The sequence below is a fragment of the Neomonachus schauinslandi genome, chromosome 2 (genome assembly GCF_002201575.2).
Source record: "Neomonachus schauinslandi chromosome 2, ASM220157v2, whole genome shotgun sequence".
Classification (NCBI taxonomy): domain Eukaryota; kingdom Metazoa; phylum Chordata; class Mammalia; order Carnivora; family Phocidae; genus Neomonachus; species Neomonachus schauinslandi.
In genome coordinates, this window is record NC_058404.1 from 29,358,374 (window position 1) to 29,372,399 (window position 14,026).

Genomic DNA, 14,026 nt, shown 5'->3' on the forward strand with positions numbered 1-14,026 from the left:
GGTTAAAAAGCAAAGTTTGGGTTTTGTACTCACTCAGATCTTATTCCAAGAATAATGTTTTTAGCCTCACAGAGTTTTATTTAGATGCAAATTGCAAAATGTAGCTGGAGCCAATAAATATGGCATGGAATACACCTGCCATGCACATGGACTTAGCTAGCATCCGTGGACTTGTTCTAGCTGTGGATGTGTTTCTGGCACAGTAATGCTGCAGACCTTACTGACTGGTTGTCTTCGCCCCGTAGCTGCACAGAGTCAAGCCTGCCATGTCTTCATTCTGGTGGGCTGCGTGAGTCAGACTGCTACTACTCTCCATCCCTGGCCTCCTTCACTGGCTGTTTGACCTTGGCAAAGTCACTAAAGTTCTCCAGGCCTCAGTTACTCAACTTGAAATAGCAATCCTGGGAGGATGAAACTACTCTGTAGATTTGTTGCGAGAGCTAAATAATATAATCCATGTGAAAGCATTTAAAGATTTATTTATTTATTTGAGAGAGAGAAAGAGAAGTTGAGCAGGGGGAAGAGTAGTGAGAGAGGAAAAGAAGCAGACTCCATGCTGAGGGGCTCGATCGCAGGAACCTGAGATTATGACCTGAGCCAAAAATCAAGAGTTGGACACTCACCCGACTGAGCCACCCAGGTGCGCCTCATATGAAAGCATTTAGCACAGTGTTTGGCACATAGTATGTATTCATTAAATATTAGCTGTTAGAGTCGGATCAGTAAATTCATCATAAAATATTTTGTTAAAAGTTACTTTGAATGTTTATTAGGAATACTATATGCTTCTATGTAGCACTGGCTGTGTTTACCCTTATAATTAAAAAATAATACCTTTGGGCAAATATATACTGTGTTTGCCAAATGTTTCTTCTCTATTTAATGTTTCCAGCTATTGGCAACATTTCTTAAAGCCCATTTATTTGCATGAGTGTAAAAGTCAGGCTACAGTAGTTAACAGAGCCAATTTTTCTGGCTCTGCTCCTACCCAAACAGTATCTGCTGCACGTCTCTTCTCTCAAATTATTCCTGGACCCCCAGATTTTTAAAAAAATGCCATTTTCCACTCTTCCTGTCCTGGATTCTCATTTTCACATCAGCTGTGGAGGATTTCGATATCCTGGATTAGGACAGCAATGTGCTCGTTCTGGTTTTGATGTCTGCAAAAGGTGCATGTTTGGTTTTGATGCACTAAGGCCACTTCCTGGTACCTTTGAAGCCACGGTGCCAGGAGCGGTTTTCGTTTAGTAAAGAAACATCATTAGGTTGGGGCGCCTGGGTGGCTCAGTCGTTAAGCGTCTGCCTTCGGCTCAGGTCACGATCCCAGAGTCCTGGGATCGAGCCCCGCATTGGGCTCCCTGCTCCGCGGGAAGCCTGCTTCTCCCTCTCCCACTCCCCCTGCTTGTGTTCCCTCTCTCGCTGTGTCTCTCTCTGTCAAATAAATAAAAATAAAATCTTTAAAAAAAAAAAAGAAACATCATTAGGTTTTATCTGTAATTATATAGCCCCTTTTCCCTCGGACTTAGGCATGAGCACCTGAACCTGGGCCAGAGATGTGTCCCTCTGCCAAGAAAACCACTTGTCCTTAGCCCTGGCTCATTTTTCTGTGTCATGCTTGCTTATCTCTACTCGTTCTTCCTTTGACCACTCAGTGGTCCTCAGTCACATCTAAGTTACCTGAATTCCAGCATAATTATCATTTAGATAGTAAGATTAAATCCCTGTGACTCCCCCTTTCTTTCCACCCCTTATTAAGTACCTTTAGGAAAATAGAGAAGGTCTCAACTTTTAAAAAACTTACAAATGTAGGAGTTTGTATTATATTATAACCCTGACCAAGCTGTCCTGACATGTTTTACATTTGTATCATTCTCTAAAAGTTTTAAAAAAATAATCTGGAGCACATCCTTGGATCCTTACTTTGTGAACTAGACAAGGTGTGGGTATTAAAAATCCAAGTTTCAGGGGCACCTGGGTGGCTCAGTTGGTTAAGCATCTGCCTTTGGCACGGGTCATGATCCCAGAGTCTGGGGATCGAGCCCCTCATTGGACTCCCTGCTCAGCAGGGAGTCTGCTTCTCCCTCTGCCCCTCACCCCGCTCATGTTCTCTCTCACTCTCTCTGTCTCTCTCTCAAATAAAATCTTTAAAAAAAAATCTAAGTTTCAGGAAGTTTAAATGATTTTCCCAAACTGAGTCAGCTAATAAGGAGGAGAATCAGGAATAGAATTTAGGTCTTCTGGCTCCATTTGACCTCTGAGGCTTGTGCTGTTCTACTAGGACTTCCTTAGAAGAAATGTCAAATGAATGCCTTTGCCTCTTCTCCCAACACAAAGCCCTGTTAAGTGTTTCATTGACATTCTTCCTGACATCTGTAAAAATTCGTATTTTATTTTTATTCACCTGCGATTGATTTAAATGTTATATAAATGAAGTTCCAAAAGGCAGAAGATAAGCTATACATATATTTGAAATTCTTTTCTGTGAAAAAAACACTAGATATAAAATCAGACTGTCCCTTATTAGAAAATATTCTGTACGAGCTGCTAGTCATATGGTTATATCTTTTGGCATGATGTACCTCTGAGCAGTTCTTGCATAAAGTCTCTATCAAAGCAGACAGAGCTTCCCCAAGACCTAAAGAACCTTGCAAATGTTGAACAAAATAACAAGGCAGCTGTGGGAGGGATTCTGTGTTAGGGACACCTAAGAATGTTCTTTCTAGCATTTCAGCACTTCTCGCCTTGGAACAACCCTTTTGTCCCCCACTGTCATTCTCCGCTATCTCACGAAGGCCTGTGATGGAGTGCTGGGCCTTGTTCTGGAAGTCCAAAGGGGAGTCAGTCACTGGGTGATGGACCAGAGGCATTCTACTGACATGACCAGTTACGGAGGATCAGAAGTGCTCTGCTACAGGCTCTTGCTATTCTCCTAGCTTCTGAAATTAATGAATCAGGCCCACTGGTAGGGTCACTAAGCTATCTCTCATAATATTTATTACAAGTGCAAAGTCAGAACATACGGAGAGCATTTGCATTTGAATGAGGGGAAAACATGCTGTTAGATAGATTAGAAAATCTCTATATTTGCATTTTTCTTTCCTTAAAAGAAATCAATGTGCAGTGTATTAGAGCCGGAATATCCCTCATTCCATTTGATTCTTCATTCTTTGTTTAAACTTCCTCAGAGCTGAGGCTTGTGATGAAAAATGGAGCTATTTTCTTAATACAAACAAAAACACTATGCACCCTGCAAAAGTTGTTCCTTTTAGGTTGCAGTGTATGTAAATTTGACACGTTTTAAATTTGTATAAGCTCATTTACTTTAAAATCAGTCTCATCATCTGAAATTCCTTTTGTAAGATAACAGAGAACACTTAAATTATAAATCTTGTGTATTCATTCCTTAGAGAATCGCCCTTATGCACAAATAATATTTAATATTTTTAATCAATTTCAGTGGACCTACTTCTACACATTAGGTTGAAATATTTTTTGAGGGAGAGAACTGATCTTTTGGAACAACCACTGATTTTGCTATTACTGTTTTTGTGCCTGCAAATAACTAATTCCCATGGATGCTACTAGAAAGGTATTAATCAAGTCGGTCTCAAATAAAAAAAAAAGGAAAAATAAAAGTAAAGAAACATTAAGGTCAACTTGTATAAATTTCTGAAGTCTACCCATGACATTGAGGAAGAGCACTCAATGTCAGCTTTGTAATTCACTAATTAGTACATATTTATAGGCAGGTGCTGGGTCAAGTTAAATTGGGATGAATTTTTGACATGTTTCAATCTGGATTCATTGAAAACAATTTTTATATTTTTATATTTTAAGCCTTTTTCTGTCAAACAGATTTTATGGTTCTGTGTACCTACTATGTGAGGAAAACAATACCCTAACATTTTATCTGCTATTGTATAGTCTGTGTGTTACTGAAATTTTTATGAGCAATTCTGTGATGATTTAAAAACAAAATAAAATCGGGGCACCTGGGTGGCTCAGTCGTTAAGCATCTGCCTTCAGCTCAGGTCATGATCCAGGGGTCCTGGGATCGAGCCCCGCATCGGGCTCCCTGCTCCTCGGGAAGCCTGCTTTTCCCTCTCCCACTCCCCCTGCTTGTGTTCCCTCTCTCGCTGTCTCTCTTTCTGTCAAATAAATAAATAAATAATCTTTAAAAAATAAATAAATAAAAACAAAATAAAATTTATTAGATATTCCTTAAAAATGTGTTGTAACATCTTTTTAAAAAGTAGTTGAACTCCTGTTCTCGGTGTAGGAGCTCAATGATACAGCATGGCCTATCCATCTAATTTTGGATATGTGCTTTGTGCTTTTTGTTTAAAATAGTGTATATTTCAGATAATTCTCACTTTGCATTTATTACTGGCCAGACACTCCCAATGAAAGTAACTTCTTTTCCCACACTTTAGCAAATTGTTCCTATTTTCAACTTCCTACATAGTTGTTAGATCCTGAATTTGACAGTGAGTTATGAATGAGAAACTTCACCCTATACAATGGTCAATTTCCTTCCTATTTTTTTTTTCAAATCTTAGTAATGGTTCATTAAGAAAAAGGAAAAGATAATCAATTAAGTGATCAGAACAAATTTCTTTCCTCTGAAAATGTAACAGCTCAACGTAGCCTCACAGAAGCTGACATTTCCTCATTAGCCTCTTAACTGTTCACATGATAAAGGGTTTAAATTACAGGATTATGAGATAATAAAGCACATAGGAAACAAATTCAAGATCATATTGAATCCTCACAGTTCCACTTGTTATTTCTTATTTCTATATTCCTATTTCTTATCTTTATCCTCCTCTTAACCAGTTCTCTGCAACGTGCCCAATCAACTGTGCTTTCAAGATAACTGCGCCGGAAGGCGGGGATGCATTTAGGAATCACAAGTGATACTTCCTTTGTGTGATGAATGGTGTTTGAGTTTATATATGTTGCCATATGCTATTGGGAAATATGAGATCTCTGGATCATGGAGGAGATTGTTTATTACCCACAGAACATCTTAGTCCTACTTTCCCAAGCCCCAGTCCCTATGGGATTTTATGATGAGGGCCAGATATCCATCTACACGTGCAGCATTGTGGTACCACGTGAGAGGAATCCTAACATTATGACACTTGGTGCTTACATGGGGAAGCTGGCACATTTGCCCTTCCTTACCTCCGCAGAGAGAAAGCCTTACTCTCTAATGCAAGCAAATGACTCTGGCGGAGAGTGGAAAGATGTCTTTTGGTTTTATTTCATGGGCAAATAGCTACAGAGAAAAGACATCTCTAAATCTTTCCAGAAAAATTTACTATCTCTAACTTCCAAGGCATATTTGCCATTCAATTATCCTTCAGTCAAACTTGCCAATACTCTCTGCTAAGAAATCCTACATCATACAAAAATGTGAAAATCGCCACCGAGAATTGTCTCTCAACAAATGGTACCTGCTTCAGTATTATGTAACATTTTAGAAGTGGTTGGTAGGGATCGAACTCGTGAACTTGAATTATGAGCATTTGGAACTTATCTAAACCAGTTAGCGATGGAAAATGTATACATTTTATGAGAAAAAATAAGTCTGTAAGTTTAAAGATTGGACACAAGACATGAATACCCCAAGTCATTTGGGGTTTTTATATTTGGTATAACTTTTCTTACAACACAGATTCTAGTTCATATTGTCTGGATATGCAAGTAGTTATTAGGCCTTCTAAGAGCAAAATCAAGCTCAATGTGAGACAAGAGTAGTAGTATGTGGTGGTATAACAAATATTTAAGTGCCCTCCCTATTCCAGTGTGATTGGTTTATTATATCTTTATAATACACTTGTGGTTCTCAAGTCCTTAATGCTTTAGTTATCAGGTAAAAGATGCACTGTGTAATTGCATGCCAAAGCTAACTCTTTACCTCCGGTCTCTGGAATAAGAGCCAGATTCTCATTATTTCTGATAACTGTCATGGAATTATAAGCATCATGGCTATTAGCAATCCCTAAATAATTCTACTCCCACTATGGTGGAGTTATATCTATGGTGGAGTTTAAGATCTTTTTTTGGTTATCTTATTTTCAAAGACAGCTAAAGAAGCATTAGAAAGGCATTTGTTAGGCACATGCCAATTTAGTGGGAGCACTTTTGGAACCTTAGTTCTTTTTGGCAGTTTTCTAAATTAATGCCCACAATGGTTTCACTTTTTTAATACTTGTCTGATTCTCTACTTGTGGGGAAAATGCAATGTTTGTCAGGTTTTTCAGGGGGTAGTGTGATGAGTCTGATGTACTTGAAAAAATACTCAGCGGGAATCCAAATACACTTATGTCATTTTTATGTGTTAGAAACTAGGAAGCATGAATTCTCACTTTTCTTAAAGTCTTTACAGTGTCAAAAGGATGTTTGTTAAGAGGGGTTGTGGGAATCATTGTTTTGAAGTGCATCTAAAGTTAGAAACTTGGCTTATGTGTGCTATCCTGTCTCCCAGTCTGAGCTGCTTTTTCGTATTTATTCAAGTTAAAAAAAAGTTCCACTTTTCTTTTGTAAATATGCAGTGTATACTTGTATTTGACCAATGTGAAGCTCCGTTTCCACTGACCAATAGAAGGGAATTTTCACTAGTTTTAATGCGATTTGGGGCATAATATATTCTTTCAAGCCTCTGATTGGACATGTTAAGAAAAGTTAGAACTAGATTGTGATCATCTGAAATATTCCCAAGCAACTTTCCTTTGTAAGAGAATATCATCTCAAACATTTACCTGAACTCTAATTGGGTATAACTCATCAGAACTCCCTCTTAGGAGAACTAAGAGCAATTATTGAATTTACATTTGATTTTCTTTCGATGGATGCTCAAATACATTTCTTTCTATAATCAACACGTTCTCATTTTGATGGTTGTTTAGAGAGATGATTACACCGATAGACCTATGTTGTAGTTTGGAGGCTCCTCAGGTGAGGTACCTACCCCTCCTCTCACTTCCCTGTTCTAGATGTGACACCACTGTGGTTATTCATCTGTGTGAAGAGAGTTAGCAGTGGAACTGGGAGGACCCCGGGAAGGAAGCTAAATGCCAGTAACCCATCAACTCAAATTGGCTCATAAGTTTAATTTATTGATACATGAAGGGAAGTCTGGATGTAGAAGGAGACAAGGAAAGTTGGGGGCATAAAGTGCTTCTAAGGAAGGAAAAGACCCTGGGACCTCAACCTACAGCTCTTGAGGCCCTAGGCCCCCAAGGAGGGTGAAGGTGGCCTCACAGAAACATGACCTACAAGCAGGCAGAAAATCTTAGAGACTTAGACATATGGATAAGTTAAAGTATTAGTATACAAAGTGATCAATTATTTCTGTTATTTTTAGCTTTGGAGACCATAATATATTTATTTAGATCAGAATAAAGAAGATTAGATTTTTTGCTAACAGAACCTTTGGGGTCACTTGATAAAAGAATTCCCTGGCTTTTCTGTGGAGTGATTTTGATTTTGATTTTATTGTTTTTTTCTAGGTGAGATCTTTGGAGAGGATATTAACACATCTCTGTTAAAAGGAACTATTATAGAGCCCTTATTTAATAATAGCTAAACTTTATTTTATTTTTTTTTAAAGATTTTATTTATTTATTTGAGAGAGAGAGAATGAGAGAGAGCACATGAGAGGGGGGAGGGTCAGAGGGAGAAGCAGACTCCCTGCAGAGCAGGGAGCCCGATGCGGGACTCGATCCAGGGACTCCAGGATCATGACCTGAGCCGAAGGCAGTCGCTTAACCAACTGAGCCACCCAGGCGCCCAATAATAGCTAAACTTTATTGAGCTTAACTAAAACTAGGCAATATGTGTTTCTTCACTGACTCCTTGTAAGAAAGCTGGTTAAGTGGGTACCCCCATTTGACAGATGAGGAATCCAAGAGAGTTAAGAAAGTTGCCCAAGTTCACATAGGTAAGTGGAAATCAGTACATGAATGCATCACTTGAATAGAGAACCCATATTTTCCTTAATTATGTGTACGTTTTGATAGACCAGGAAATGTTGAGGTAACAAATGTCCCTCACATCTCAGTGGCTTGCACAAATAAAGAATTCTGTGAATTCTTTGTGCATCATCTGGAGCTTTGCCCCTTGTGAACTTCACTCTGAGACCCAGTCTGGCCCAGTGTTCACTATCCTAAAAAACTGCTGGTCTTATGGGAGGAAGAGATAGCCACCGTGAGTCCTGAAGCCTCTACCCAGAAGTGACATGTGTCACTTCTGCTCAACTCCTGTTGATCTAAACAAATGTAATGGAAAAAAACAAAACAGAAAACCCCAATACTTGACATCTATAGGTTGAGGGAATAGAATTCTTCCCCAGGAAGCAGCAATGAATATTTGTGAACAATAATACCAAAACAGCCTCGATCCTCCCAATCATATTAGAGATTTCTGAAAGGCAATGTGGTTTTTAGTTCATTTTGTGTAATAGGTTGACAATGAAAGTAAAAGGCAGGCCCTAGCTTCATGGACATGAAATAATAATTTAATATAGGAACCAAAAACAAGCTCAGAGTTCTTAATTCTTGTTCCCATACTTTTATTTTGGAAGTCTAGGTTTTGGTTTCATATGCAGATGCATTAGAAGAAGGTGTCTTGTTTTGCAAATAGAAACAGTCTCAGGAGACAAATAACAATGGCATGAGAAATTTATGAAGTTTATTTTTAGTAGCAATCTCAGGCAAGGTTTTACTGTCAATATTTTCCTTGGTACCCAAGAAGCCAACAGAGGGGGCCATGTTTTATGAATTGATGTGGCTATAAATATTAGCCCTGACATTTTAAAGTGAACAGTTGCAAAAAAGATACAGAAGCAAATAAATATAGAGTCTCTGACAACCAGGAAAGATGAAACCCTTTCGAACAATTATGACCAAAAGTATTTTTATGTCAGTTTTGTTTACATTTGCTTAAATGCTTGTTTTCCTCCTTTTTTTTTTTTTTCTTTTATAGCTTTAGCACCAAGTGACTGATTGCTTCTTCCAAAACAATGTCAGCAGGGTAAGGATGTATTGGCAGGGTCTCTTTTAAATCAGTAACCCCATACTGATCCTTGACCTAATTAACAGTCTGCTATAGGCATCTTGCTGTTTACTGCTAATGCTACCCCCAAATCAAGAAAATTTTGGTTATAGGGGCGCCCAGGTGGCTCAGTTGGTTAAGCGACTGCCTTCGGCTCAGGTCGTGATCCTGGAGTCCCTGGATCGAGTCCCGCATCAGGCTCCCTGCTCGGCGAGGAGCCTGCTTCTCCCTCTGACCCTCCCCCCTCTCATGTACTCTCTCTCTCTCTCATTCTCGCTCTCTCAAATAAATAAATAAATCTTTAAAAAAAAAAAAGAAAATTTTGGTTATAGAAAATTTAAGGGGTGTCCCACTCAATTCATTAAAAATTCAATTTTATTATAATAAAATTGCATGAACTGTAACTGACTGGGAGCTTGAATACTACATTGTTTTATTTTGTGGAACTTTTATTGAAAAATTTGGTTTGTTTTAAACTAATTTCACCATTGTTAGTCTTGTGGCATACTTAACATCTTGTCAGGTCAGTTCAATAATTGGAAGTATGTTGATATTGGAAAAATTTAGAGCAGATTTTGACACATATCTTTGGACTTAAGGAAACATCGTTGTCCACAATAAATAAAACATAACTAACCCCAAAAAACCTCAAAAAAACCCAAAACTAAAACAAAATATGAAATACAACAAAACAAAACAAAAAGCTGTCATAGTGCTTTGAGAGCTATAACATAATGACCAAATATAAGCCATCATTGTACTTTCTACTGATGCAAAGAAAAATACTTCTTGTTATTGCAATTTGGGCTAGGAATTTTCACTTATATTATTTTATATTTAATATTTATGAAAATCTTCATGTGGTGGCTTATTATTCCTATTTTCAACTGGGGAAAAGAGGCTCAAAAAAATGGAATAATTTAAAGAGCTACAACCTGGAGAAGGCAGAATCTCTGAATACAACAGCTAACTCCAGAGATGCTGGTCCATACAACACACTGTGTGCTTCAATTGTGTAGCTGTAAGAGTTTTAGTGGTTTCTCTTTTACTTCTGGGCTTAGAAAGGTGGCAGAAACTGCTTTGAGTTCCTGACAGGGCTTGTAAGGCAGAATAAATATGCTGAAAATAACTTTTACCATTTCCAAATGGCTTTTCTAGATCAGATGTGGAAGTGGTTCTCTGTATCTGTGGCAGATGCATTATATCAGTGACCCCTACTGCTAGGTAGGTCACGATCAATAAATTCTAGCAGTTTAGGGGCACCTGGGTGGCTCAGTCGGTTAAGCTGCTGTCTTCAACTCAGGTCATGATCCCAGATCATGCTCCTGGGATCAAGCCCTACATCGGGCTCCCTGCTCAGCGCCTGCTTCTCCCTCTCCCTCTGCCACTTCCTCCTGCTTGTGCTCTCTCGGTCTCGCTCTGTCAAATAAATTAAAATCTTAAAAAAAAATCCTAGCAGTTTAAAACCAAAAAAGTGGCTTTACATGTCTTATTTCCTGATTCCCTTTGGATATTTTATTTAAGAGATGATTTTATTAAGAGATGGATATTTTGTTAAGATATTTGGATATTTTTGGATATTTTATTAAGAGATGATTAATTTATCTGTTTCTACAGATGTGTGTAAATTGAATTGCTTTTATTAACAAAATAATTAATGAAGGGGAATTATGTTCAATAAGGGGCAAAGAAAGGATACCACTAGCTAAATATTAGCATCAGGTGGTTGTTGGGCTAGCAGTGAGTTTCAGTACACACACATGCACACACCATATGTGAACATTGGGGAGATTGATTTTTTAAAGATCCCCTTCTACCTCACATAAGTATTTTTTACTGAGGGTCAGTGATGCACAGAAGAAAAAAAAAAAAAAACACAACCACATGAGAGGAAAAAATTACATTTACTTATACTGTATATTTTATGTGTTTATTATTTTTATTAAGTGCAGCCACATAGATAAAAATCACTTGATTTAAAAATTAATAACCAGGATGCAAACTGTTAATGCATACAACAAATGATTTTTTCCCCAATGTTCCCCATTTACTTTCTTCTAGCTGCTAGTATAAGGGAGATGGAAATGAATAGAAAGAACAGGGAAGGGAGAGTAACTGAGCAGAGAAATTAAAAAATATATCTAACACTATATATTAATCTATCCTCACAACAACCTGAGGTTAGGGTTATTGTTATCCCCATCTTCTGGGTGAAGAAACTAAGGCACAGAGTGGTTAAGTAACTTGTCTATAAGATATGGAAAAGACAGAAAGAAACTGTCACAAAGAAGTAAGAAACAGAAAAAGAAGAGATCAGACATACATACACAGAGGGGGTAGAGGTAGAGAGCGAGTCAGCATCTTGGAGGGCAAGTCCACTTATATCATGCATTTTTGAAATTCAAGTTAGTCTGTGGCTATCATCCCTACATTTATTTATTTTTTATTTTTTTAAGATTTTGTTTATTTATTTGACAGACAGAGACAGCAAGAGAGGGAACACAAGCAGGGGAAGTGGGAGAGGGAGAAGCAGGCTTCCTGCTGAGCAGGGAGCCCGACGCGGGGCTCAATCCCAGGACCCCGACACCATGACCCGAGCCAAAGGCAGACGCTTAACCAACTGAGCCACCCAGGCGCCCTATCCTTATGTTTTGAATAAGTAAATAGAGTTTCAGAGAGTCCTTATTCCATAACCTCCACTCTTTTTTTTTTTAAAGATTTTATTTATTTGATAGAGAGAGACACAGTGAGAGAGGGAACACAAACAGGGGGAGCAGCAGGCAGAGGGAGAAGCAGGCTTCCCGCGGAGCAGGGAGCCCGATGCGGGGCTCGATTCCCAGGACCCTGGGATCATGACCTGAGCCGAAGGCAGACGCTCAACGACTGAGCCACCCAGGCGCCCCTAGTATCATCCCTACATTTAGAGGCACCCTCTGTGACATAGAACCATAGAATGATGGTTCTCTCTCACTATCCCTACTCTGTGTTTTCCCTAGAAATAAAACTCCCCCTTTGAGCTGTGCACTGTCACTTGGGATAAAAGGCTAAGCTGCCTGTTCTTATAGCTGGGTAAAACCTGCGACTCAGCTCAGTAAGCTCCGAGTAGGATGTTTCTCTTGGTCTTCAGGGACATCTCCCCAAGGGAGCAGATCCAACTGGAAGGGGCATGGTTTACCTTTCCACCTTTTCTCCTTCTGGCCTGATATAACTATCTGGTTATTACATCCATTTAGGTGGAGCTTCAGTGACTGTTTTGGGCCATGCGGTAGCCCTGAGAGGGAAGTAGGAAGATGGAAGGGGCTTGGGTCCCTGATGATGTGTAGGTCCCATTTTAGCCCTAGACCACCTCTTCCTGGACTTAATTCATATGAAAAAATGTCACTCATGTTTAAGTTAGGCTTTTTCCCCCCCAGTTACATGATACTAAACCTAATCCTGATACACCCTCTAAATAGGATAATTTTAGAAACACACTGGAAAGAAAATTGTTCACCAGCTGCAGCAGACTATGAGTGACCTCAAAGCTAGGTGACACTGAGCCACAGAAGCCATTGGCCTGTGGATTTGCTGGCTCTGTGCAAGAATTATGTTTTGTTTCTCCTGGTTTGGAGAATCACAGTAGAAAGTGGGAATTTATATTTTTTATGGAACTAATTGCTTTTGTAATTTAAATATCTTGCTAGTGAACAAAGCAGTGCTATACAGCAGTTTCAGTGTTTTTAGTGTTACAGATATTTTACTTGAAAATAAGAAATGTGTGGGGTAGTTGTCCCTGGTATTTGGGCAGTCTTGGTTCTATCTGCTTCAATTATGCAGAGCCACATGTCACGGAAGAGTAATGGCCATTTGAGTAAGACTTTCCATATGGTCTCCCACAGTCACTGGGAGAAAATGGGCCTGTATTTTTCTTCTTTGAGGTGATCTTTCTCTTTACAAAATAACATGGAGTTTGGTATGAATTTTAATGAGTGAATAATAGTAAATCTTTTGCATCACCAGCTGGACAAGATAAACACAGCAGCATCATTAAAATTCTTTACATAAAAGGCTGAGTTTCTGTAGCATGATTTTTAGGTGATGAACTACCAAGAAATTGTATTTGAATGCCAGCTATCATAAATATCATTTTTCTTTGGTGACACTTGGGTAGCCTTCCTAGGCAGATTTCATTCAACAAAAAGATAAATTATTTCTGCTTCCATTTTTTCTTTTACTTCTGCCCTTTTCACTTTATTTGATTGTTTGCTTTGATAAAGGGTAGCTTTTGTTGCTTCATTACACACAATCATGTATCCATTCCCAAGGAAACTGTTTGTGGTCATCTGTATAGACCTCTTTCTGCATAAGCTGGTCTACATTTTAGCATACTGAGGACATAGCCTTGTATCCATAGGATCTGGCCAGGAAATTAGTCTTAGTTTAGGGTTTAAAGAAATTAGGTGATGTCCCAAAGGAATCTGTGGGCAGCAAGAAATTTAATTTTAAAAACCGAAGAATATAAAATAGTTTAAGCATAAAATGATTTGAGCCTGTGAAGGCTGCTTCTGCCAAATCCCTTGTCAGAGAGCTGGTAAGGACAGGGAAGCCCAAATTTTCTTTGAATTCTTGGGTATTTTGGAAGACTACTGCAGGTATTTTTGGATACAATTCCATTTTAAAATCACATTGTATATGATGCATATTTATGACATTATCTACTTCATATGTTCTACCTGATTTCCCTGACAAAAACTACTCTGGTCAATAATTGATGTTGAGAGTTCATCTTCACAAAATAACCATGGCTTTTTGTTGCTTTGTTACCTGCTTCAGTATAATTCCTGCCTTTGATGACAATTGACTGAGCTGGCGCCTGCAAAAGTAACTGTAGTTGATTTAGTTACATTAAAGGGTCAAAATTATGGCTGCATGGAGCTAAGGTCATGACAGAACCAAAGAGCTCTGGGCACAAATCTTCCTTTCATGC

At 38.6% G+C, this 14,026-nt stretch overlaps 1 protein-coding gene across 1 annotated transcript in view; it reads left to right on the plus strand.

Annotated features, from left to right (window-relative positions):
* NRG1 (neuregulin 1) overlaps nt 1–14,026 on the plus strand; it is a 1,087,745-nt gene that overhangs the window by 224,897 nt on the left and 848,822 nt on the right. The gene's annotated exons all lie outside the window — the stretch shown is intronic.